This window comes from Sarcophilus harrisii, chromosome 3, assembly GCF_902635505.1.
Source record: "Sarcophilus harrisii chromosome 3, mSarHar1.11, whole genome shotgun sequence".
In the NCBI taxonomy this organism is placed as follows: domain Eukaryota; kingdom Metazoa; phylum Chordata; class Mammalia; order Dasyuromorphia; family Dasyuridae; genus Sarcophilus; species Sarcophilus harrisii.
The window spans coordinates 450,704,451-450,732,450 of NC_045428.1; the positions used below are offsets into that span (position 1 = coordinate 450,704,451).

The window sequence follows — 28,000 nt, forward strand, 5'->3', positions numbered from 1 at the left end:
TTAGAATGGAAACCAGTCTCCCTTTAGGCACTAGAGAATGCAAATAATATAAATGAAACTAGTAAGTAAACTGTGAACTGAGACAGACAGACAGACAGACATAGATACACCAACATACAAAGAGGACTCTGTATGAGGAAAATTGCTTCCCTTGTTCCAGACCTCCCTTCCCTGAGCCCCACTTCCTACCCTAGGCAGGCTTTGTGAGTGGGAAAAACACTTAAGCTTCCCATCCCTGTTTCTTCCTGAGTGAAATGCACATAGTAATGCTTGCTTCTACCTCATTCTGGAGCAAATCGTATGAGATGAGTGAGATAATGCCAAATGAAGTGCCTTGACCTTCTGTGAGTAAGGGCTGAGAATACTGAAATCCACAGTGGTTTAATAATAAAGGGAAAATTATCAAGAATATTCAAGTATGCCTAAGGGACAATATAAAGCGCGACCCTTGTACAAACCCAAGAAATAGTATGTGCACACAAACATATGGAGTCACAGGCCTTGGGGGGAATTTGCTCTAAAGACAGGAGAGTTTTGGTCTCATAATATATACAAATATATGTAGACACAGCATGCCAATTTTCTATGTATCTAGTGAAGTCAGATGTCTTTATAAATGCTTGAAATCCCAGAATGTACTCTGTTGATCCTAAATACATATTCCTCTAAGCCTGGAGATCTTTTGAAAGACAGCTTGACTTTGGTTAAGTATACAGAAACTATTTTTATAACGCTACAATAGTTAAGACTTCTATACTTAAAATAGGGGACTTTTAGCCCCCTAATTGTTCTTACTGCTGCAGTGCCGAAGCTGAAGGGCAGTGAGGGAAGCCAGAAGAGCCTAAATTCAATCTGCTCTTGCTCCCCTCAAATCTCCACGGCTGAGCATATCTGAGCTTCTAGCTTTTGTTTTCTCGCAGCCTTGGCCCTCTTTGCTTTGCTTGCCTTCCTGTCTCTATCTCTCATTGTCTTTTCCCCCTCCCAATGACATTTAAAAAATTCAACTCAGGCAGAGAACGTGTTTGCCAAGTTTGAAAGGCACTAGAACCTGGAGCGTTTGCAGCTTCCCATTTGGATCTGTGGGGTGGCTGCCTGTGTCTTTTTACAGCAATGGGAGAAATGCTCTTTCCTTCTACTGGGGGAAAAATGGGCTTGAAAGGTTTCTGAAGAGGGGCTAGTGAGACTTCTCCACATCAAACAGTGTTTATAGAACAACTTTCTGGTGAGTTAAGCATAGAAGACTTGCAACACTGAAATGACACTTCCTTTGAAATACCAATAGGATTGACAATGGAGGGGTAAGCACCGTGGACAAGTGTGTCTATAGCTTCACTGAATTCTGCTGACAAAAACCTAAAGATCTATTTCCAGAAATTCTGTGAATACTGTAACAGGGGTGAGTGTGCCTACTGCCCATTGTTGGGGGCTTTTTCAGAGTTACTGTAAACTTTAAAAAAAGTTACAAGGCAGCTGTAACCCTTTCTTCCTTGTTCTTGGGTTCCAGGATTGTTTTTTATGAGTATATCCCTTGTTTAGCATCCTCAAAGCTTCCCAGGTTGTAGATGAAGAAAAAAATAGATGCTCAACTTATTTGTTCCTTGTCATGACAAGTGCTACTTTGACAGTTGGGGCACTTCTCAGGGTTAGGAACTTCTCTGAAAGAAATATCATTATTTGGGGGCTTGATTTTCTCATCTTGACACTGAATCCTCAGGTGTTACATGCATCTTTTAGAAAAGGTGGCTGAAAGCTTTTAAAGAAACCTACCATAAATTTGGTGCAACAGCTGAGGACCACTTGATCTGGAAACCATTTGCAAATATTTTCATCTACTTTGGAACTCACAGACTGGAGATTCAGTGAGAAGCCTCCTTCCCATCAGTGAAATGCTAGAGGATTTGTTTGCAGGGTTATAATTATTAAGTGTTTTAAGTTTCTTAAAGAAAAGTGCTATGTAAATAATATTTGAGAGTTTTCCAGCTGACATGCTAACCAGATGAACATTCTACCGTGTCCTTGTTGTTTAGATGTAAACAATTATATTCCCTTTTCTAAGGCAGCGGATAAGCCTCACAAAATCATGAATTCACATTCAAAAAAAAAAAGTAGTGGCTCTTTAATATCCTTTATATTAATAGAGAGTATAGCTAGGTGGTACCGTAGATATAGCACTGGAGTCACTAGAACCTGAGTTCATATTTGGCCTCAGATACTTACTAGTTATGTGACTCTGGGCAAGTTATTTAATCCCATTTAACTCAGTTTTCTCATCTGTAAAATGAGCTGGAGAAAGAAAGGACAAACCACTCCAGTGCCTTTGCCAAGAAAATCCCAAATGGGGTCACAGAGAATTGAACAAAACTGAAATGACTGAACAAAAACAACAACCTCCAGAATGGAATAATCACAAAATCACAGGGTGCTGTTTCCACGAATGTTCCCCTGAAGTGTGTGGGCAGATGCCATAACAGAGAAGATAGAAAAATTGGCAGAGATCCACTGTGTTTGGAGCCCCTTTGTGGAACAGGTGGGTTCCAACACTTCCCTCTTACCCACCCCCAAACACTTCTGAAGGACAGGAGAGAAGGAGCCGGGCCAGAATTAATTGGGAATCTGTTCCAGGCATATGGGGTAGTGTGAAGAAAGGTGTGAAAATGGGGGTGGATGAAGAACAGAGTAGAGGCTGTTGTAGAGGATTGGTTGTCTTTCCATCTTCCTCTGTTGTATCTTGGTTCAGCAAGGTTCCTGCACATCTGGACAGATTGACAGTGATATGCTTTGAAAATCCAGATGTTTGAGAAATCATTAAAGATTGAGAATTATCAATCTACAGAATTTAGAACTAGGGGGAAAATTACATGCTAAATATCATTCTCCACCTCCACCCCCAGTTTATTTTTATGCTCCTTGGTCATAAGGAGTCTTTGATATTTTAGCTGTTTTTTTTAATATACTTTAAAAATTACATTAAAGTCTTTTACTGACCCAACATCATCAGAGGATTAGTTATTCTATTAAAGTAAGCTTTCCAGATTAAATTAAATTCAGCATTTTGATTAAATACTTACTATGGAGAGGCAATTAGTAGATAGAATGCTAGTCCCAGAGTCAAAAAGATCCAAATTCAAATACTGTATCAGCCATTTATTATTATATGTGTGATCCTGGGAAAGTCACTTAACCTCTTAACTTAGCCCCAGTTTCCTCCACTATAAAATGTTGATATTTGCCCCTTCCTTCCAAGAATATTGTGAGGATCAAATGAGGTAATAGTTGTAAAAAACTCAGCACATAATAGGTGCTTAATAAATCTTTATTCCCTCCTTCTATGTGCAAAGTATTATTCGCAGTATTACAAGTATCCCTTTAATGACATCCTATGAGACCTCAGGGTTAATTCCATATTAAATTAAGGCTTTGGAGGAGAATTTTCATGTAAGAGGCAATGGGCACATAAAAACAAATGTGAAGTAACTCTTACCCCAGAGAGTCTACTTTCTCTTGGGAAATTATAAATTCTAACACAGGAGATTGTGATGTGGGTAGAACTGTTTATTTCTGAACTAAATGGTTCTGTGAGCTGATGTGCATTTTGGATTGTTATATAGGCTTTTTGCCCTCCTGCCCCTCATTTTGTTTCCATGCTGTTACTGTTGTTAATGTTTTTGCCTATGATAACCCTCATCATTTCTTCCCAATTTTCTGAAGGCTAAGAAGTCACATCCACACTTGTTAGAATTTTGTCTAAAATAATATGTGTAGGAGAAATTTATTTGAGTCACATGGATGAAAAGGATGAAAAGATACTGGGGGAGGAAAAGGTATGATTTGCAGCAATGGAGGGACCTGCCACCCTGATGAAAGCCCCCTGGCTTCATCCAAATTTTCAATGTAAGAGTAAGAGAAGTGGAGGAGTTGTGTTGTTGTAGATAGAGAACCTGCCAATGTAGTTCTTAGGAAGACATGGATTCAAATCCTTTTTGGGATATATCCTGTCTCTGTGACTCTGGACAGGTCTTCATCTATCAGTGTCCAAGGCAATTCTCTAAGATTCTAAGTTAGAGAAAAATTTCAGGTCTGCTTTGGTAGAAGGAATTTCTTCATTCTAATTAAATCACAGATCCAGGATAAAGTTCAAGAATAAACTGAGTGAGTTTTTGGAAAGAGTTCTTGTGATCAGATCAGTTAAATGTACCACCTGGACTTTGACATTTATTTTGGATGCACAGAATCTTATTTTTGTTTACTTCTTGGTACTCGACCATTTTCTACCTAAATAAATCTGCAGTACCTGACAGAGAGTTATTTGATAAATACTTATTGATGGACTGACTGAATACAGGATGAATGATCTCCAGAGAAGCAAAATCTGACTCTTCGATTAGAGTCAGAAGACTAGGTCAGAATATCCATTCTTCTGACTCAGAACAGCCATTTTTCTAACCTCTTATGCTCACTTTGTCATCTCTTGAAATCTGGGCCTTTTCTGGGCTAAATTGACCTGCTCGGCAGCTTTCCATGGCTCAGGTCTTAGTGGCTCCATAGCTGTATGACTCATCCCAACAAGGTATATTTGGTACTTTAAGTCAAGGGAGAATTTCTTCTCCCTACTTAATTCTGTGTATGTACCACATGTACTGGTGTATAATGTAAAGAACAATGGATTTCCAGTCAAGACTCCCATGGACAAGGTGTTTCATATCTCTAGGTTGGTTTCCCCTTTGTAAAATGATAAAATTAAACTGGAAAGATATCCTGTAATATCCCTTCCAACTCTGACATTCTTTGATTCTATGTGAATTCGCCATAATTTGGACCCCACAACCTTCAAGGAACTCTAAATTTCACATGAGGCGAACCTTATTAAATTCATGGAATCTGCAAAGGTTTAGGGAGACAATGTTTCCTCCCATTTTATTTCTGACTCTTACTCCCACTCTTGTCAGATTTGTTCCCATTTCTTCTTTTTTACCTCTGATAAAATAAGAATGCTGAAGAAGGAAAAGCAAACCATTCTAGTATCTTTGCCAAGAAAACCCAAAATGGGGTCACAAGGAGTTGGACACAACTGAAATGACTGAATTCAGTCATTTCAACAACAAAAATAAGAATGATGTATATAATGTAAATATCAGTATATGCATGTGTGCATATGTGTGTGTAGCTCACCAAAAAAAAAAAAAAAAAAAAAATGAAGCTTTGTGCTGATTCCGAGGTGGTTAATCAATGAACTTGACCATGTCTGTTCTCATGAAACTATAGCCTATACAACTATAAGCCTTGGCTGTTCACTTTCCTTTCCTTTTTTTCCCTGAATCCATACCTCCTTTCCTGAAAGGAGGCGGGTTCTGCACTCATCCCCTCCCAGTTTATAATTCCAGAATCAACACTGGCTAGAGTGTGAAACAACATTGACACCCCTATCTGCTGGGAGGCAGTGCCGATCAGCTGCTTCAATTAGTAAGAAACCTGCTGAGACCTACCAACCTCATTTCTCTTATGAGCAGTCCCAGGTATGAGCCAGAGACACTAATAGGAATCGTTTCATAATTGACCTGCCTCATCATCCAGTCCTACTTCTTCTGCTTTGTCTTCCCTCTGAGGCAGCAAGGAGCTTCGTTCCTAATCTGAAGACCTGTTTAGAGACTAATTAATCCCCAGAGTGTGAGAAAGAGGTGTCTCAGATGAGAAATCAAGGTTATACATATCTTGCTCAGTAGAACAGTTATGGGCAAACAAGCTGTTCGTCTCACATTTTTGCAAAGCAAATTTACGTTCGCTAACTTTGGTTCTTGTTGTAAATGAGAAGTGTATGAAGGTCTAGCAATGCGCTTTTCACCATATGGGCACCCATATGTTCCCCCCCTTTGCTGGGGTACATTTTAGCTTTGGCATGCACATATGCCTGTATTTTTGCAACTTAACAATATTAAAACTAATCCCATTTATGCTCCTTTTGGGCGAGTTGATTGAGTCATAAATTCCTCAGAATCTCCTCCTTGGGAGTTTAAAGTTCTTTTATATAAGCAGAAGGAGAGAAAATCTCAATCTCTCTCTCTCTCTCTCTCTCTCTCTCTCTCTCTCTCTCACTCTTTCTCTCTCTCTCAGCATTCAACATTTGAATACAATCAACCTAACTTAACTAATTATATACTCAGTGCACTGACCTAATCCAGAAACCCAGAAAGATAGACCCAATGCCCTGATTAACCTAGAAAAGTCATCTATTTCATTAATTTTCTTATTTCCTGTTCTTTTGTCTCCTTCATTAATGCTGTTTTCTATTCAAAAGGAGAGAATCAATGGCATAGGAAAGGATATCTCCTTTTGTTTATTTCATACAGCTTAGAAACTGTGTAACTCCAAATGCAATGATACACAAAAAGTCAAGAGAGGAATTCAAATGCCCAGATCCAGCAGATTCTAGCCAGACAATTCTATTCTACCTTCATATAACCTTTCTCAGTCTCAGTTTCTTCATCAGAAATAATATTTGCACTCTTTAGCACATAAGGTTGTTGTGAGAAAAGTGCTATGTATATTTCAAAAGAGATGAACAAATGTGAGCCTTTACTCCCCTCCCCAACCTAACTGGAAAGGATCTCTTCTTCATTGGGCCTTTTATAGAATGATATAGACCTGGAAAAGGCGTTACCATAGGGATCTTCTATTTTAAACTTGCGTCACCTCCCTTGCCATCACACATTTTACAGAGAAAGAAACTGAGCCAGTTGTGACGTGCCTAAAATCATGTAAGTTGATAAGTAATATATTCAAGATTCAGCCTTTCATAGTTCTTCATATTTATCTTATATTCATATCATAATATAATAGCTCAATTCTTATTTTATGTCATTGACCCCTTGTTTTTTTTTTTAATGGCATAAAATAAAATGCAGAGGATTACAAAAGAAACCAAATACTTTGACAAGCAGTTACAAGATATTAAAAATAAATAAATAAAATTAATGGACCTCAGAGCATTAAGAACTCTTGCCTAGAGCTAGTAAAGCTATTTAGGTCAACCTCTCATTTTAACAAATAAGCAAACTTTGTCACAGGGAAGTTATCATGTGCCCAAAGACACTTTATATATTGTGAATTTAGTTACTGAATATTTGAATATGGGTCTTGATCATCTCCCATGATATAGATTATAAACTCATGAGGACAAGCATTATATCATTCATCCTTTGCATCTCTCAGTAGCTGGTATGCTATTGTGTAAGGGGCTTAAATGTATGTATTCTACATTTGAAATAAAATATGTAGATTTAAAAAATATTAATAAATTAAAGCAGATGACATATGGAGACTAATGAAAATCAGATTGATGATCAACTAATGAAGAAACTCTTCTCGATTTATTCTGAATTTGCTAGAATCCTACTTTGTGAGCCTGACACTTCCCTTGATTTTGATGGGCTTCCCAATTTGGATTTGATAGATTGGAAAGCATAGCCTTCTGTTCTTCCGGGCACTGATCTACTCTGTCACTATCTTCAGCTGGATGATAAGCTCAGAGGCACTCTTATGTGCCCCCTCTGAGTGGCCACCTCTACTTTCCTATCTACCAACTTATTTGTGACATCTGGCAAATCACCAAACTTCTCTCTCATTTCAATCTCCCACCTGTAAAATAGGAATGATAAAATCACATTCCCGTGATGGTGTGAGGGAGAGGGGAATAATGAGGGAATTAATCTCAAAACGTCTTTGCCAAATGCTTTTGAAGAACCTAAGCTCTAAGTCTGGATGTTAACATGCATCTTAGCAAGTAAATAGTACAACTAGCTCAAAAGAAGGCCTAGAGCTGGCCAGGCATCCTGTGTTGGCTGCTGTCTGGTTCCGAGCTTCCTTTCTGCAATTGCCTATATCCAATTATGCTATTGAAATCAGTTGGACACTGATAAAATTGAGACTAGCTTTACAAGTAGTGGAGCTCTAATTAGCCTCAGCAGAGGGTCTGCTGTGACTCTTGCTGCTGAAGAGAGCTTTTGGTTTTCAATAGAAAATAATAAGCAACCCAGTGAAATCACTACCACATTACAATTGGGTCTGGGGATGATATCTGCTAATTTAGATACTGAACTTCTTCACCTGGCCAGATGAATCTGGAATGAAACTAGATCCTTTATTCTAGCCCTTTTGGCTTTATCACCAGCCTTGCATATGTGTTCAAAATGTTATAAGATTGAATATAAGAAATATATATGTATATATATATATATAGTCAATTATATATACATATAATATAACAATATGATAAGAAGCACTGTATTAGAATGTAAAAAAATCTGGTAAAACATATGGATCTCTTCTCAGCATAATGTTTGTTTACTAAATTCATAATTGAAAAAAATGCTAAATTTTAATTAGAGGTTAGCAAAAATAAGGAAGTTTTTGGTTTGTTGTTTTTAGTTTATTTGTTTCATATCCGAATTCAAAGAACCATTGAAATCTCTCCATGGACCCCAGGTTAAGTACAACAGTTCTAGCTCAATTGTTGTTCATTTGATCAAGCTTATAGTATTAAGACTTATATCACATAGATATTAGTTACTATCAATCTGTCTTCCTATTAAGCTTTGACTTCAGGGTGCCAATTTGTCCCTTAACATATTTAAACCTCCAGTTCCTCTCTAATGGGTCTCCTGCTAAGTGTTTCTTGCATGAAGAACAAGGTCTTTGCAAGTGGATGATGCATTGCCTTCAGCTATTGGTTCAATTTTACTTCCAAATTCAGTCTCAAAATCTTTAGTCCCTCTTTTTCCTCTCACACCTTAAAAACTTTGCAATTATCAAGTCCAAATGATATTTTAATACCATTAGAGAACATTGCCATGAGACGAAGTAGATTTTTAATGTGCTTTTTATGGACTTTAAACAACTTGATACCTTCCATGTAATTCAGTGATTAATAAGATGTTTTGGTGTGAATCCACCTTTGACAAGAAAGTCATGGTCACTTTTATACAGGATTGATAACAATTAATTTATTGCCAGAAAAAAATCATAGTTTACTTAAACTATCTTCATAGACATTTCTCATTTTAAATCAATTGTTCTTGACTTTATTTCATTAATGATATATTTTCGATAAAAGCATCAAAAATATGTTAGTATTATCACTGCCCTTAGACCTATTTTATGTTTTTGTAATATGTGTCTAAGCCATGAGTGGGGAACTGAGCATAAGATTTTCCAATAATCACCAAAGTAAATGTAAATCTTATGGGACTTCTGTGTGACAAATAGCATGATTCCCCTGAATATAGCTTGTAAGATCTATTTTCCATTTTCTTGTTATACCACCATGGTACATAATCAAAACATTCATCTTTTTAGTCTATTTTATATATAATAATAGCTGTCCTCTGTAATGGCAAAAAAAACGGCACTAAACTCTTTCTAGGATTTGGGATATTTCTTGTTGATTTATTTTTAATTTATTCCCATTTATTTTTCCTTCTTGTGGTACCAGAACATAAAAGAGCCCCATTCACTTTCCAGTCTTGTCCTTGATGGCAATCTGCTCATCATGACAGTTCTGAGTAGCGCCTACCTGAACTTCTATTCTGCCCCATCTATTTCTTAGATTTATTGGAGGAACTCCAAGATGCAAACTAAGCTGCTTAATACAATCAGTTATATCAACAAAACCTAATTGCTTAAAACTTTTAAGTTTTTAATCAGGCTTTGACAACTACTATACAGGTCATCCTATATTGTCATCCTATATTGTATCGAGAAGCACAAGGTTCTGGGCTAGGGAGTTGACTATCTAATGATATTCTTACTTGGTAACACCATATATGAACCGTTTTCATTAATTCTGAATTCTGTCTCACATATTTTAAGAAAGACTTTGAAAGGTGCTGTATCCTAAGGAGACCCAGCAAGATAATGACAGGCCTTTAGAGAATATGCCACATGAGAATTAGGTGAATAAAATGAGATATTTAGCTGGAAAAGATTCAGGACTAGGTAGGAAGGTATCATAACTGCATGTTTTCTTGAAAATTCTTGAAAGAATTGAAAAAGCTGGCATGAGGAAAAGAGAATGAATTTTTCTTTCGTTCTAAGCCACATAAGGTAGAACAATAGGTAGAACTTTCAAAAAAGGAAAATTAGATGCAAAGAAAAATTTTCATGAATTTACCACTCCCAGAAGTAGAATGGATTATTTTGGGAGATTGTGAGTCCCTTCTCACTGGAGTTCTTTATGCAAAAACTCTCTGACCATACTTTTCAGGAATATTGTAGAGTAGATTCTCTTCAGGTATACACAGGACCAAATAACCACTGAGGTTCTTTCCATCTCTTAAATTATGTCAAAAGGAAAAGTAGCTTGAAATAACTGAACCAGCTAACAAACCCAAACTCAAAATCCTATCATTCAAGGAGATATAATTATATCAGCTCAAATCAAGCTATCAGGAAAACAAAGGAAGACCCCCCTCCCTCACCTTGGACTTAGAGCTGAAGGAACATTATAAAATCTTCAAATTGATTGCCCTCATTTGATAGCTGGGGAAATTGAGGCCCAAAGATATAAAGTGACTTGTCTAAGATCACACATAAGTAGCAATACTATTTCTACTGACTCCAAATTCATCCCACTTTCCATTACACCATGCTTTCTTACCATTATGACCTGAATCTAAGTTTGAGGGAGCCTACTCCAGAGAAGGAATTATCCAGATGAGATTATAATAATAATAATAATAATATCAAAACAACACTTTAAGGTCTGTCTGAAAGGTGCTTAATGATTCATTATGATAATGATAAAGAGTATATTGGACTGGTCTTCTTTGACTTACTTCTCACTTGAGGTATGACAGTTATTCTACCACTAATTGTGAGTCCATACTTAGTATAAAGAGAGGATTAACACACCCAGATTTCTTACCAGACCTAGGTTTATTTTGAGGGATTGAGATTGCTCCATAAGAGTTTGAATCCTAATACAGACACTAATGTTGTGATTATAGGCAAGTCATCTACTGTACATGAACCTGTTTCCCACCTCTAAGAAATGAGAAAAAAACAGCATGTGCTACCTGCCTCATAGGATTATTATCAGGATAGCCCTTTGTAATTATTTTTTTCCATTTCAATCTATAAAATGGAGATAATATTAGTACATACCTACCAGAATTGTTGTAAAGATTAAATGAAATTGTATATGCAAAGTACTTTGCCAGCCTTAAATCCTATAAAAATGATTATTACTGTTATTATTAATTGTTTTATTCATTTAGTGCCCCATTCACCAGCATAAGCCTTTCTCCAACTCTTAATGCCTCATCATTCTGGTGATTTTCACCTTTGGCTATCCATGTACCCTCAATGGAATAATCACCCAACATCCTGTTGACCTCTAGTGGGTTCTTTTCAGTACCTTAGAAGTTCCCTTCTATTACCTCCTATTTTCATGATATAACCATTAAACCTCCTGTTTGGTCTCACTGCTACAGATGGAAGAGATATCAGAGACTATGCTTTGCTCTTAGGCTACATGTCAAGTCATTGTTTATACTTAAATCATTATTGACATCTAAGTGACATAATTGAGGGAGTTCTACATTTGGAAGCAAGAAGATTTGAGTTCAAATCTTGCCCCAAACACTCCTTAGCTGCATAATCACAGACAAATCACTCCTTTTTTCCTCAATTTAGCCACCTCTCAAATGAAGATAAGAATAGTACCTTCCTCAAGTAGTTGCTTGAAAATATCAAATGAAATAATGCATACAAAGTAACTTGTAAAACTTAAAATATCTTATAAATGTTAACTATTAGTCTTTCAACAAACACTGATTAAGCACTTACTGTGTGTCAGGCACTATGTTAAGTGCTGGAAATTCTCAAGAAGCTCAGTTCTAATGTAGGAGACGTGACAAATATCTTTGTGGGTAGAACATACATAAATTTTGATTGGAAGGTAATCTCAGTAGAATTGGTATGGATCGATGAGGAATGGTTTTCTGTAGAAGATAGAATTTGAGATAAGTCTTGAATGAAGCCAGAGAAGTTAGGAGGCAGAAATTAGGAGGGGGAGAGCACAAAAGTGGTATAATGATGTATAATGTGGAAGGAATAACAAGAAGACCTATGTCTCTTGTATTTATAGGGGAAAAATCATGAGAGAACATGAAAGGCAGGTTTTCAGTACACCAAAGAGGAGTTTCTTTCATTTTGTATGTAATAGGTAGCCACTGGAGTTTATTGAGTAGATCTTCACATATGGATAGAATGACCAGATTTGACAACAGATTAGTTATATTTGAGGTGAATGTGGGGATAACATTGAGATCATAAACCTGGATACTTGAAAGAATGGTGGTGTCTTCTAGAGAAATAAAAAGTCAGGAAGAAGGGAGTATTGGAAAATGGAAAGGAAGATGACAAGTTCAAACTTATTGCGTTTGAGCTATTTATAGATATCCAATTTGAGTTGCCTGTAGCGCATTTTGTAACGTGAAATAGGCACTTAGAAAAGATTGGGGCTGGATGGATAGATCTTAGAGTCATGGCCTAGAAGTAAGGCCAAAGGCCTAGCAGGAATTGTTATTATGAAGGCTTTTGATCTTAATCTGCTTATCTCTTACCTAAGTTTAACTTTTTGCAGTGAGAAAAACATTTCACTAGTTCGGTCCCAGTGATTTTCTGGTATAGACATTAGGAGAAAGATGTCTTCTTTATGGTTCCCTTGAGTCATCTCACATGTCTCCATCTACATTGAAAAGCTGCCAAAAGTGTTAGCACATTTAATCCCATCAGGGAGTCAATTTGTGATATATTCATACTTCAGCTTGAGCAGAGACTACATAACTGATCCGACCTTCCAAGCTACTACTTTTCTATCAGGGTATGCTCAGGGCAGGGGTTAGGGATGTTATGTTATGTTATCACACAGGTAGACATCAGATGGTGGATGACCTAGAATGCTCATCTCAATAATCTGATCATTGTGAGCAGCATTTTTAATTGATGGTGACTGTGTGATATGTAGGGAAGCATTGACATGAAAAAGATGCTATTTTTGAAAGAGGCATTTAATTAAAGGCAGGATAACCCCTTGGGACATATTTTAAAAGGGATTATTTGTCAAGTAGGAGCCATCCTAGATATGTGCTAATATCCTTTCTATCTCTGAAGATCACTGTCACAGAAATATGTAGCATGATTTGGGTAAGGGGAGAGATATTCAAAGCAGAAAGTGATAATGACCTATAAGTTAGCAATACCAGTGGGGATGGAAAGAACAAAAGAACAAAATAGTGGCAATCTATATTATGAAGGGAGAATCAATATGACTTTGTGAGTCATGTGGAGTAGAGGGAAAGGGGGAAGATCAACGATAATGCCAAGATTTCAGACTTAAGCAAATGAGAATTCTGGTTTGCTTATCACAGACAGCATAGGCCAGAGCATTAGGTGTTCAGGAGAAAGATAAAGATAATGAGCTTAATTTAAAATATCACTACATCAAATAATAGCTAATATATATAATGTTTTGATATGTTCAAAGCTCTATACATGTATTATTTGATCCTTATAACCATTCTATGAAGTTGACATTATCATTCCCATTCTACAAATGAGAAAAATAGAGGCTGAGATGTTAAGGGACATACAGATAATAAGCAGCATCTCAAATGATTTCCAGTCCTCTTACCCATAGTACAGCTAAAATGCCTATAAATCATGAGATAAAATTGACTTACCAACATGGGGAAGACAAGAAGAACTGAAAAAAACCAAGCTGAAGTTTATGTGAAATCAAGGTTATATTTCAGAATCATCAGTAATAGAGGGCAAGTAAAGAGAATGGATAAATTCCGTATAAAAGAAAATTTTATGAATAAAGGAAATTTGCCATTTTACAATAGAAACATTCAGCCAAAAAAAGAAAAGCAATGGAAAATGGAAACAATGGCAGGAATGCTTGTGTTCCTTGTCTTCTCTGCAGTAAAGAGGAGTAAATTGAACTCTATCAAACATCACAATCTACAGACTAGCTGGGGTTCTTTGTAACAATACTTTGCCTAATCTGAGAAAACATATGGGACTTCTTAGTCATACCTCATTTTTTTCCTCTTCCTCTAGCCAAAAATTAACACCTGGGGTTGATGCTGAAGAATTAACCAGATGGGATTTCCCATAAAGAAGCATGGGCTTTATCCATGTGTCTCTTTGAGTAGGAAAAACCGACACCCTAAATTCATGCAAGGGCAACTTCCTGTCGATAACCATTTTTGTCTCAGCTGTCTTATTCTGTCCTTCCCCACAACCACACACCTAATATAGGTCCTTATTACCTCTCACATTATTGACCTGAAATCTATCTCAGATGCTGGATCATCCCATTCTTTATGCCCTGAAACACACACACACACACACACACACACACACACACACACACCACACTCTTTTGATCTATCCTATATATAGTGCCCAGGTCAACAATTCTAAAGCATTTTACAGAGATGTATGTCTCTGTTAATATCAGAAACCTCTACTAGCTCCAGAATTTCTACAAAATAATATCTAAAATCCTTTGTGTTGTCAAAAACATTTTCATATTCTAGTCTAAGCATCTTTTCCTTTCCTTTCTTCTCCTTTTTTCTTTCCTTTTTCTGTTTCATTCCATTTTCACATCCCTTTCTCTCTCTTCCTTCCTTTCTCTTTTCTTTCTTTCCTTCTTCCTTCCTCCCTCCCTCTTTCTCTTTCTTCCTTCTTTCCTTCCTTCCTTCTTTCCTTCCTTCCTTCCTTTTTTCTTCTTTTATTTTCCAAAGAATATATATCTATTAATTTATCCCTTCCCCACTCTCCATTGAGAATTTTTTTTAAATTGAAAAACAAATCCATCAATACATATATACATAGTATAACTAAACAAAATTTCACATTAACCATTTAAATATATATATATGTACATTTAAAGTTTAGCACTTCTCATTCTAGAGGTGAATAGATTGTTTCATCTTCATTCATTTAGGCTTGTGCTTTATAAGTGTAATGCTCCGAGTTCTAAAGTCTTTTAAAGCAATCATATACTCCCAACCTTAGTCCATAAAACTTCATCATAGGAACCCCATTTTCCCCACTACAGTGTTTTTACTCCTTCCCTACAACTATGTGACCCTGTCAGGCCACATCTGGAGTATTATGTCACTTTTAGACACCACATCTTTAAAATGCTGACAAGCTAAGTTCATCTAAAAGAAGCTGACTAGGCTTGTGATCTGCCCAGAGACCATGCTCTATGATGATGATTTGAAGGAAATAGAGACATTTAACCAAGTGAAGGCCTATTGGGGGAAGGATATTTGCCTTGAACAAGCTAACAGGCTGTCACAGGGAAGATGGATTACACATTATATATTTTCCCTCATACAGAAGACCTGGGAACAATGGATAGAAGTTTTAGAGAACAAATTTCACTTTGGAACTAAGGGAAAATTTCCTTCCAATAGTATTTAGAGCTTTTAGAAATTAGAGTGGGCTAAGGTGGTTGGGTTTCATTGGAAGTCTTCAAGCAGATGTTGGATGGTCACTTGTTACTAATATTGTAGAGGAAAACTTCCTTGTTCAGACAGCAATTAGACTAAGTAACTTCTAAGGTTTCCTCAGACATTGAGATTCTGAGATTTTCAATTATATCTTGTGCTTTTTGCTCTCTGAACTCTAAACTTGCCTTCTGCCATGACTTTTTCTGGACTTATTTCTAAATCCTATCCATTTTTCAAAGCCCAGCTCAAATCTAAATACTTTGCAAATCAATTAATGAATGCTGTCATCTGGCTTATTTACCCCTGTTGATGGCAAACAATATTGTAAACACTATAGCCAAATATTTCACCTCCTCAAGTTCCTCTCATGTCTGCATCATTTAAATCTATAAGAGAGATTTTTCTTCTATACTTATCATTACCCCAACTAAACTTTAAACTTTTTAAAAAGCAAGGATAATGTTTTCTCTATTTCTTTTGTCATCCTCCACCAGCTGAGCCTCTTCTACTCAGAACTCATTGGGTAAGGTGAGGTAGTGGGATGATCTGCCACTATTTGTCACCTTCTTCTCCTCTTGCTCTTTCCCACCAACCCCATGCAAGCCCCTGAAACTACATCCTGTACTACCTATCTAGGCTTTTTCTCTGACTGTTTTTGTGGAAGGTGACTTTCTGATGTTCCATTTTCCTATCTTTTTCCTTCTCACACTCCAGGTTACCCCCTGAACCAATCCAAGAACATTTAAGGTACCCTTACTTCTTATTCTCCTCTTAATACCTCTTCTAGCCTTGGAGACCCAGAACCTATCAGGGCTTCTTTAGGCTCATAATAATTAGATCAATCTTTAAATCAACAAGTATTTATTTATATAAGACACTGAGGATATAAGGGAAAAAACTGAAACAATCCTTATTTGTAAGGTGTTTATATTCTAATGGGAGAGACAAAAATACATCTATAAATATACACAACATACATATGAATATATACAAAGCAGATAAAAACAACTAGTTTAAGAGACATGGCATTTATAGTCATGGGACTGGTAAAGGCTCTATCTAGAAGATAGTGTTTGAGTTCTGTCTGAAAAAGGAAAGAGATTCTATAAGATTTGGGTGTCCTATATGAGGAATAAAGATAAGAATTTGGCCAGGTTAAAGAGTGTGTGGGAAAATAATGAACTAGAAAGATAGATTGTAAAACACTTTAAAAGCTAAAGAAATTTACATATTGCATTTATATTTTATAAATTGATATTTTATTTTAATTGATATTTTATCCTCAATGCAACAAAAACTTATTGGAGTTGATTGAATAGGAGAGTTATCATCAGTTCTGCACTTGAGAAATAACCTTAATAATACTCTGTAGAATACTAGAGTGCATACAGGAAAACAAATAAGAATCTGTTGTAATAATGTCAGGGAGAATTGATGAGGACCTGAACAAAGGTCATAGCAAATGGACATAACATATTAGAAATGTCAAGTGAGAGACAGTGAATAGTCCAGAATAAAGTTAAGATTATGAAGATGAGAAACTGGAAGGATGATAGTACTTTTGACATAAATAAGGAAGTTTAGATGAGAAGGGAATTTAGGAATTATGCAGGTATGCTTTGAATCTTGATTATTTTGATTGCAAATCCAGTTTGTATCCAGTATATCATACTATCTCTCATCTTAAAATCAGGAAATCTGCATTTGAAACTCATGTAAAGCACAATTGGGCAAATCATTTAATCTCTCAGAATATGTTTTCTCTGTAAAAAGGAGATAATAATATTGCAATAAAAGCAATAACCATGAGTTAATTCTCATTGCATTGTTGTAGAAAAAAAAGCTTTTTGCAAACCTTAAAATGCTATAAAAGTATAAATTATTATTATCATATTTGAGAGTTTCTTCTAACCCTACCCCTATCTTTCCATTCTCCATCTCCTCTCTCTCTCACTCTCATAATGGTACTTCAGACTCATCATCTATTTTTTCCTACCCATCTTTTTCCTTGTATTAGTTTGCTATTACATTTTCTTTATCCAGTCTCCTACAGTCATGACTTAACTTTCCATCCCCTCATTCTCTTAATGAACTTTCCCTCTTCCACCTCCTACCCTTCTGTCAGTAGAGTAAGATTTTGAAGAAGGGTCCATTACTGGGGGTAAGTTAATGCTAAGGAATTGAATAAAGAAGAGTTAAATTTCTAGAAAGGACATTTAGAAAAAAAGGTACTAGAGGTCAGCTTTCACATGTCATTAGTCCAAGAGAAGATTGGAGAGGTGGTAGGTTAAAGGCTTTCTCTCACCAGTTTCAGGACAGGCTTAATTAGGTGTTTTCTTCCCCTCAGAGCTCAGAGAAAGACGAAGAACAGAGTGGAAATAAACTTCATTGTCTGGAATAATTTAATTGGAATGAAATTCTCAAGTCTTTCTAAAAGTTGCAGCAGCATTGAAGATGGGTCCTCCCAATGAAAGTAAATAGGATCAAAGCTGCTGGAGAAAATGGTCTCATTAAGCAGAAAATGTTGATTGTCCCTTTGTGTCTGTGTTCCACAGATGGCGGTAGAATCATAGCATTTTGCTCTTGTTGTAGGTGATGAGGTAGATGGAAAAGTAAGAGAGTTTAATCTCCCACAAAACCAAAAACATAACCTCAAGTACCTTATTCTACTCACCTTCTAATAGCCCAGGAAGTCACATTAGTCATAGGAAGAATGATCATTAAAAGTCCTTTTGCTTACCTCCACATCTTGAGTCCCATTCAAGGACAATATATCAATGAATTTGAGACTCCCTAGAAGGCATGAAGTAGCCTGGGTTTTAATGAAACTCCAGGCTATTTTGCTTCTTAAGTGAGCTATTTGAATAATGTTTTCCAGTTTTCCCTTATCTAACCTTAAACCCTTACTTACCCTTTTATCTTGCCCTCTTGCACTTCTCTTTTGCTTCTCTCTACCCCAGTTCAATCCATAAATGGTTTAATCTCAGTCCTCTAACAGGTCATCATTCTTTCCCTTCCTATTTCCCACTGAGGTGGTACTTATTTGTCCCTGCACAATTTGGGACTGCATACAGCAATTACATCTGCAATGAACAGGCTCATCTTCTCTATGAATAGTAAGAATATCAGCAATACCATTCATGACTAAATCTATTTTTTATCAGAATATATGGAATTGGCAGAGGAACTGAAAATTCAACATGAGAAAACCAAAATGGTCACATTTAAATGCATGAAAAATGAATGAATTAAAACAAATCATTAAGCATTGTTTACATTCCAGGAATGTATAAGCAATAGGAATACATATACCAAAGTGAAACAGTTCCTATCCTCAAAGAGTTTATATTTTAATGTAATGATAACATAGATATGATAGTGATATACAGGGAACGGAGTTTTGGTCTTGTGAATAAGAAGGATTGTGAATTGATTCACTGGACAGGTGATTGACATGAATTTTTCCAAAACAATGCTATTGTTCATTTGATAAGTGAGAAAGAAATAGAAAGGAAGAAGGGTTAGAATGACAGTATATTTATGGCGGCAGGGTAGATGGCAGTATGGCCTGAGTGAACAAATGGATAAGATATAAAGCATGGCCAGGGCTCAGTATAACGGGCCAAACAAGACAACTCAATTCCTAGTCAGGAGTTTCAAAGTCGAAGGGGCCAATTCTCTCAGGGACTAGAGATATGATTCCTAGAAGAAGTTTCATCCAACGAGTGCTTTTCCAGGTTTGGTAAAGCATCACTTCAAGTCATCTTTCCTCTGATTTGGTTCTTTAATCAGCTATTATTCTTATGTCTCCCAATTTCCTACCATTTAGCCTCTTCAATCATGTTTATATTCTTCTTAGTGTTCCCTTATATTTTTGCCACAAAACCCAGCTTTCTTAAAATACCAAGTCAATGAAAATTTGAAAGTTCATAAAGATTATACTCCCCTAGGGCAGCTGGTGTTCTAAAGCTTTAGATGAGGACTGAAGAAACTGGTAAGTAATTAGACATAGTAAGCTAGTAGAGGGCAACAGAGAATCAGGTCAACTGATATTTAGCATATTTTTATTTTTTGGAAGAGAGTGAACTAGTTAACTTGCTTCAAAATATAGCAGAAGCAAAAGTGAAACTGGAGAGTAAAAAGAAATACAATCTAACAAGGTTAAGAGTAGGTTCAAGGTGGAAGACTAGAACAGTAGGTCAAGGCTGAACAAGCACAAATAGGTTTTCAGTATGGTCTAGTCAGAGGAAATTGGAATGAATTCTAACTGCCAGTAAAATGCCTTGGACAGCTTCCAACAAGTTTTGCAGTGTTGCTCATTTTGATTCAATTCAACTCAACAAATATTTATTAAGTACTGACTATTGCTAGGTGCTACTAATGTAAAGATGAAATTATATCTGGCATTTATGTAGCTCTTTAAGGTTTGTAAAATGCTTTCATATGCAACACTTGCCCTGAAGCCAGAAGAATTAAATGTTTCTCCCTCATCACTACCATGTCTGTGATTCCATAATAAGTGTTTAAGTTGCTATCCTCATGAATCCCACCAGTTGACTCTTGAAGCTTAGGCTATGTAAGCTTCTTCCCTAAGAACATGTCAGTAAGCTCATTACTTACTGAGCCCATGCTGATAACCCCTTTGTGAGTGAGTATCTCAACTATGTGTACATGTGTGTTTTAGATTCTGTGCTTCTATCTAAGAGCGTAGGAAAAAAATTCAAAAATAACTTATTTCCCAACCTTAAGCCTAAAATCACTTGTATTCCAATCTTGTGTCTTTTAAGATCATAATATCAGGTATCTCAGGGTTTAAGAGACATTAAGAAATTAATACCCTTATTTTACAGATGAGGAAAATAAAACTCAAGAAGGTTAAATGACTTGTTCCATATCACACAAATACTAAATACTAAAATAACAGAAGATTCAGGTTATTTAGAGTTTAAATCCAACAATCTTTCCATTCTATCTTATTTTCCTCTCTTAATTGAATAAATCATTAAAACAAACAAACAAATAAAGTAACACTTCACTTCCTTAGCATATAAGTTAAATGCATTTATTAGAGTGAAAATGAAATTAAAATAAAATTTTATTAATATTAAAGAGAATTAAACTAATTGTCTGCTATGACACAGAGTCTGGGTTTTAAATCAGTTTTCAATATGTTCTTCAAATGAGTTCTCATAGTGGGGTAGATGTACCGAAAAGCTTTTTGTAGGGATTACTATTAGATGTTCTTGGTCTCAAAATAAAAATAGTCGTAAGGAAACTAAATCACCACAATGGCCTTCCACTGGACTTTTCAACTATAGGAACTACATTACATTTATGTACCATATGCAAGATTCTTAATACAAGATACTTAGTGGTATTGCCTAATATACAGACTCATATTTACCCAAAAATATTGTTTGTTTACTTTATTTAGGCAATTGGATATAGCATTATTCTAAATTAGAGTGAAGGGAGGAGGGAGAGATACTATTTTCTTTCATCATTATATCTTCCATAATATATGTATTAATGTTCAGGTGCTTAATAAATGCCTGTTTATATGAAATGGAAAAGCGGGTGGATGGATAGTTGGATGGATGGACAGATGGATGGATGGTTAGATTTTTAAAGTTCTTCACATTAAGATAAAACCTTTGAAAAACTGTTAAATAGGTGAAATCTCAAGCTTCTACTAATTGAGGGAAGAGGTTTGTTAGTGTATAATTCGTGTGTATGTGTGTAAAACATTTGCCCAGAAATATAGCAATCCCTCTGCCATACTGTATAGGTGACACCTATTAGTGCTGTGTAAGTCAACTCTGTCTATAGATGGTATTCAGTAGAAACTTCTCAGTATCCAGAGAAACCTGCAATTCTGTGCATTCTGTATGTTATTATTGGTTTTGTGAACATAGGTTTACATTTCAGTGTTACTTAATTACCCTTCCTCATCTCTTAGCCATTCTCACATTTAAATAAAACTCTCATTTCACTTAACAATGAAAAGGCTTAAAATTTGCATATTAAGTGTGAGTCAGTGGCAAGGATATCTAATTAAAACCGTCTACATTTTTTTCTTCTTTTTCCCCTTTTCATTTTTTTCTCCCCTGAGCTGCTGACATTATTGTAACTGTATTCAGTGTCCCCATTCTGTCAGTTCTGGTACTCTGAGGAAAGCAGCAAAGAAGGGTGCAAGGGAGAGTAGGAGCCTGGAGGGAGGAGGGGAAGGATAATAAGAAAGGAATAGAAGGGGGAAAGAGTACCTAGGGAAGAAGGTAAGAGAAGGTAGCACAAAGGAATTGTGAGAGGAAGGGAAAAGATGAAGAGAGGAGAGAGAAAAGAATCTGATCAAGATGAATTGAGGTAATTGATTTTTAAATTGATTTAAAAAATAAAAATTTTAAAAGTTGATTTTTAAAGTATGTCCCTACATGGAAAAGAATAAGGAAATGGGAAAAGGAAGAAAAAAAATTTAAAAAAATAGCAAGATGAGGAAAGGATTGAAAACAGTGAAATAGGAGTAGAAACAGCAAGACTAATGGTCAATGAGAAAGTATATAGTCAAAGAGCAGGAAATTTAAGAGGCTAGAAAATTTTCTAAAGACAGACAAACAAAGGTAAACAGATCCTAGTGATCCCTGTTCCTAGAGAGACTCAGTTTTCCAGCCTTGTTCCAATCTGTTCTTTTTCAGATATTTCACATTCCAGGCAAACTAGAAGGAAGGCAACCTACTGTTTTCTTTCATATTATTGGAGAAAAACAAAATGAATTAGTGATCAGCATAATACCTGGCATATGGTAGGTGCCTAATAAATGTTCATTGATGAACTGGTTAACAAAAGAAGGAAAAATCTTCAAACTAGCACTTGGAGACATTGTCTGATTTCTGGAACAACTCTAGAATATATTTTTAAAGTGTTGGTTAGTAATCACTGCTTTATTTTCAAAATACTCAGAAAGAACCAGAACGGCTTCTCAAAGATTAGGTATAACAGATTAACCTCATTTCCTTTGACAAAGCCACTATACAGGTAGATCAGGAGAATGTTTTGGATAGAGTCCCAGATTGTGCTGTCATCAGCTTATACCTACTACTGACAGCCTACTGTCAAAATTTCATTGTATTATGCCTTGGAAATTATCAAACATTACATACAAATTAGGGCTTGATTTAATGTTTTGTTAATTGTCTATGGTTAAGAGACTGAGAAATTATTAATAATGCAGTTACACTTAAAAGAGGGCCCTGTTTACATATATTTCTGTTTTTAAAATATCTAGTTGTTAAATGTTTACCCACAGACCCCTTTAAGTATACCTCAGTTTCAGCAAAACATTTGATACTCTTTCACTTTATCCAATTAAAATAAGATGGAGTGATGAGGGTTGGATGTTAGCAAATTTAGGTGGATTTGAATTCCCTGACTCAAAAAAAGGTGGTAAATAGTTACATGCCATCTTAGAGTGGGATCTTTAGTTATCCTGGTCTTATGCTAGTCAACACAAGTCAACATCAATAATTTGGATGAAGCATAGATGACACAATTATCAGATTTTCAGATGACACAAAGTTTGTTGTTGTAAGTCATTTTCTTTTATGTGACCCATTTGGCAAAGGTATTGGAGTGGTTTGCCATTTATTCTCTGGCACATTTTACAAATGAGAAAACTGAGACAACAAGATGAGGTGACACACCCATGCTTACAAAGTCACTAAGTGTCTGAGGTCAAATTTGAACTCAGGGAGATGAGTCTTCCTCATCCCACACTGAACATTCTAGTCTTCCTCATCCCAGGCTGCACCACCTCACTGCCCAACATAAAGTTGAGGGTTAGGATATCTAACCTGTTAGATAAAAGAATCAGGATTCAAAAGGATCTAAACAGGTTGATCATATATTATATTTGTTAGCTATATGGTTATAAAACTCATAATAAATGGTAAATGTACAAAAAGAAGGTGCTTTAGATAAAAATTTGTGTGGAAAATATTTGCAAGTGATGGGGTATGGTGGAAGGTACTGGAGTAACATAGCAAGAAAAAAATAAAATCTGATCTAAATCTACTTTATTAGAGATATTTTGCCCAGAACTAGGAAAGTTATAGTCCCACTGCACTCTGCCCTGGTCAAATCACAACTGAAATATTTTGTTCAGGTCCAGGCATTCCACTTTAAGAAAGCCATTAATATCCTGGAAAGAATCCAGAAAAAGGTTGACCAAGACAGTAGAATGACTGGAAGTCACATTACATATATTTTTTTAAGGTATTAGTGAAGTTTAGCTTATAGAAAATGACTTAAAAGGTGGAGAATAAAGACAGTTATCTTCAAGAATTAGAAGCTCTGATCCATTGAAAGAGGATCAGTTTTGTTCTACTTGATTCCAGAGTGCAAAGTTTGGAACAATTGGTGGGAGGTGCAAAGAAACTAATTAATGCTGAATGGTAGGAATAATGGGCTCTTTGAGCAGACATTAAATAACCATTTGTCAAGCACAATGTAGTGGACATTTCTCTTTAGATATGGATGCCATTAGAAGATCTTTGAAATACCATTGTGCTCTGAGAGTGTGTTAACATGATCTCATCCTTCCCTCCTTTATCTCATTGTATTTAGACATTCTGTATTCAATAACTAGTATACATTTGTCCTTCCCTCCCCAGAAACCTCACCCTAATCTACTCTGTTTAAATCTTGCTCTTCCCTCAAGGTCTGGCCAAGAAACCTTTTCCTTCAGAAAGGCCTGATCCTTATTGCTGAATTTTAGCTCTCTATGTATTTCTTATAATCCTCCTTTTTTCCATCACCTTGTATACACACACACACACACACACACACACACACACACAAACATGTACTCTCTGTTTCTCTCTCACACACACATACACACATATACACATATAAATACAAATACATATAATACACATATTATGCATATAATGAATGCTTATTGATTTATTAAAGTGTTCATCTATATCCCTCCTTTGTAATAATCTTATTCTACTTAGTATCATGCTTTTTTTTCCTCTCTGCCTTTTGTTTGTTTCTCCCAAATTATGAAATCCTATGTATACTACAAGAAGATCAATGACAAATAATAAAGATACTGTATACAACGAATGGTCATATCATCATTTTTGGTATATATTTTGTATTTATATTGTATATTTTGTATATATCTATGTGTACATATAAAATAGATAGACTAAATCTCCACAATCTCCACTGATTGGAGAATAGCTGAACAAATTGAAGGAACTAAAATGGATCATAATAGGGACTATTAATAGATTATTACTAGCTTAAAACGGACAATAAATAAAAAACTCAGAGAAGTATACAAAGATGTATATGAAATGATACAAAGTGAAATAAAGAGAACCTAGAACATTATTTCTGCAATGGCTAAAATGCAAATGGAAAGAAAAAAATAAAATAAACACTGTAATTATCTGATACCACAGATGAAGAATATATTTTTCTCTCTTCTTTGCAAGAATGGATGAAAGGGTATGGAACATTTCAAGTATTGTCAAATTTGTTTGATTGGTTTGGGAAAACTAGGTTTTTTTTTTTTCCTTTTTTGTTTGTTATAACAAATGATTTGCTGGGTGACTTGTAGAGGAATATAGTTGGAAAAGAGGAATATAGTTGGAAATAAATGTGATGTAAAAAACAATAATCATCATCTTTAATTTGAAGCAATCCTTAAATAAGAATTCAAGCCCCTAAAGGACAGGGACTATATTATTTTTCATCTCTGTATCCCAAGTGCAAAACACACTGGTGTGGTGTGGAAAACATTTTGTCAAGTTTAAAACTATTTAGATGTTATTATTTATGGCTTGAGGCTATAAGAATGTATTAATTTTCCTTGCTAGATTCGTTTTACCTTCAGCTTTAATAGTCTAAAAATAGATTTTATTTTTTAATCAAATAGGAAAATACCAAGATTCCTTTTCTCTGGTTGTTCCTCTGAACTATTTCTGTTTTTTTCTTCATTTTAATGTACACAGAACCATGACTGGAAAGGGGATTCCTCTTAAACTGTTTAGTTAACTTCAGAACCCAGGCAATTATGAGATATTCTTTTCTTCATTAGGATCTTGCTGGTATGTTACATTAGAAATTAATTAAAATCTTCTATCCAGTATCTCTCCCTTTCTCATTCCTCTCATATAAATAAATAATCCATATCTAAGAAGATCATGTTTATTGAGAAAATCAGCCATTTGTGACCATATGCAGTTTAGAAAAATGGCTCATTTTGGAACTAAACTCATCTCCATGGCTTTGGGCTAATTTTTAATTCAATTCAATAATCTCTTACTATGTACAGTGTAATGTGCCACCTGCTAGTATTTTAAGATGGGCATTGCCAGGCAGGATGACAAAGTTTAGAACAAAGATAATATGAATCATAGTCCCTGCACTGCAACTACAATTTGTGTGTGTGTGTGTGTGTGTGTGTGTGTGTTATGGGGCAGTTCAGAGTATGGGTGGAGCTGAATATAAATTATACTTAGCACCTGAGGAAAAAAGGAAAGGTAGAGAAGCATCAAGGGCAGATTGACCCCCAGATTACATATGGTTTGCTATATATATCTGAAGACAGCTTGGAGATCGTACCCACCTCCTATTTTACAGATAAGGAAATAATATCTCAAAGAAACTAAACATGCCCACATGCAGACAGATCATATTAGTAACACTAGAATTTGAATGCAGGTCCTCTCACTCCAAAGACAACATTCTTTTGACTTTAGCAGAATGTTTATGAGATAAGAGTTTCCACAGACTGGTTTCCCCTTTTAGTGAAATGAATGCCTTGATTTGGGCAGTGTGGTGACACAGTAGATTGCAAGTGCTGGAATTAGAAAGATTCCTCTTTCTGAATTCAAATATGGCCTCAGATATGGGCAAGTGACTTAACCTTGTTTACCTCAGTTCCCTCATCTGTAAAATAAGCTGGAGAAGGAAATGGCAAGCCAGTCTATTATCTCTGAACTTCGCCCCAAAACAAACAAACAGATGGAGCACAATGAGTCAGACATGACTAAAAAATGACTGAACAATAGCAACCCTTACAGAGTTGAGTTTTAATAACCCATTTCCGTCAAACAAACAGGAAGGGAAGTTATGAGTAGACAATAGTTGAGCTGAAAAATTACTCAGGGGGATTAGTTGGAGTCCAAGTTTAAACAATGCCATCTGACAGACTAAAACCCTAATATAATGACTGTGGCTAGTTTACAGGATGGAAGTAATAGTCTCATTCTAAATTGCTTTGATGAGACCCCACATGGAGTTTAGTTATGGATATTCTACTTTAGGAAAACGCTGACAAGTTGGAGAGAAATCAGACCGTTGAGAGACCTGGAGGCCATGCTCCATGAAGATTGGTTTGAAGGAACTGAGGTTGTTTAGCCTGGAGAAGAAAAGACAGGGAAGATACAATAGCCATTTTCAAACATTTGAAGAGCTGTCATGTGGAACAGGGATTAGGCTTGTCTTGTCCCTGAAGGAGAATTGGAGCTGAGAGGGAGATAGAAGTTGCAGAGAGGAGGCAGATTTCAGCTCAATGTCAGCAACAACTTCCTGGCATTATCTCCCTCTGGATATAGTCAGATTCCCCATTGCTAAAGGTAATCAAATCAAGCCAATGGAGAACCACTTCTTGGGAGAGTGGAAAGGAAACTCTTGACCTATATCAATTGGATCAGATGACTCCTAATATTCCTTCCTACGCCGAGATTTTGTGATTTCATGGGTGGTCAATCTGGTTACAGTACAACTAAAGCTAAGGAGGAGGAAGAAGAGGGCAGATGGGAAGAATAGAGCCAGATGGTAACTTTCTAAGTGTGATTCCTCTAAGGTAAAATTTATCCCTTGATTTCTTGGGCAGTCTACTTATAGAAATAAGAACAGGGGAAAGGATGTGTCTGGATGGGAACTTCCCCAGGTTACTTCTCCTTAAATAACCTTCATCTTTGATTCTTTCTTCTCTTCCAATTTCTACATCCAAGCAGTGTTGTCGGTTCTACCTCCACAATATCTTTTCTTTTTTCTACTCCCATTATGACCTTTCAGGAAATAAGTTGGGTGCAAAATTGTAACTGGGATATGACTCTAGAGTTTTTCCCAAGGGACCCAACATGTTAGGGAAGGATCCATGCCTCAGGACCTATGTACCACCCCACCTAGCTTTCCTCCCAAGGATTGCTTGGTGTGACTTCACCCTGTTATGTCACAACCCTCAAATGATTTTTTTAGTAATCCTAGTTAAAATCCTGTCTCATTCAAGAGGATAATGCTGGTGATTGTAATTTAAGGCCAGGAAAAGAGAAACTAGAACTCAATGATAAGTGGCTGACGTAGAGGGAAGGAATGGGTGATCAAAAATTTAAAAAGAAAAAAAAAAGGATAAAAGACATTCTTGGCCATGTGCAGGCTAAAATAAACAAGAAACCTAA

At 35.9% G+C, this 28,000-nt stretch overlaps 1 protein-coding gene across 3 annotated transcripts in view; it reads left to right on the forward strand.

The window, feature by feature from the left end:
* The window catches only part of OPCML (opioid binding protein/cell adhesion molecule like), a 1,459,533-nt gene that overhangs the window by 1,342,618 nt on the left and 88,915 nt on the right, over positions 1 to 28,000 (forward strand). The window lies entirely within an intron of this gene.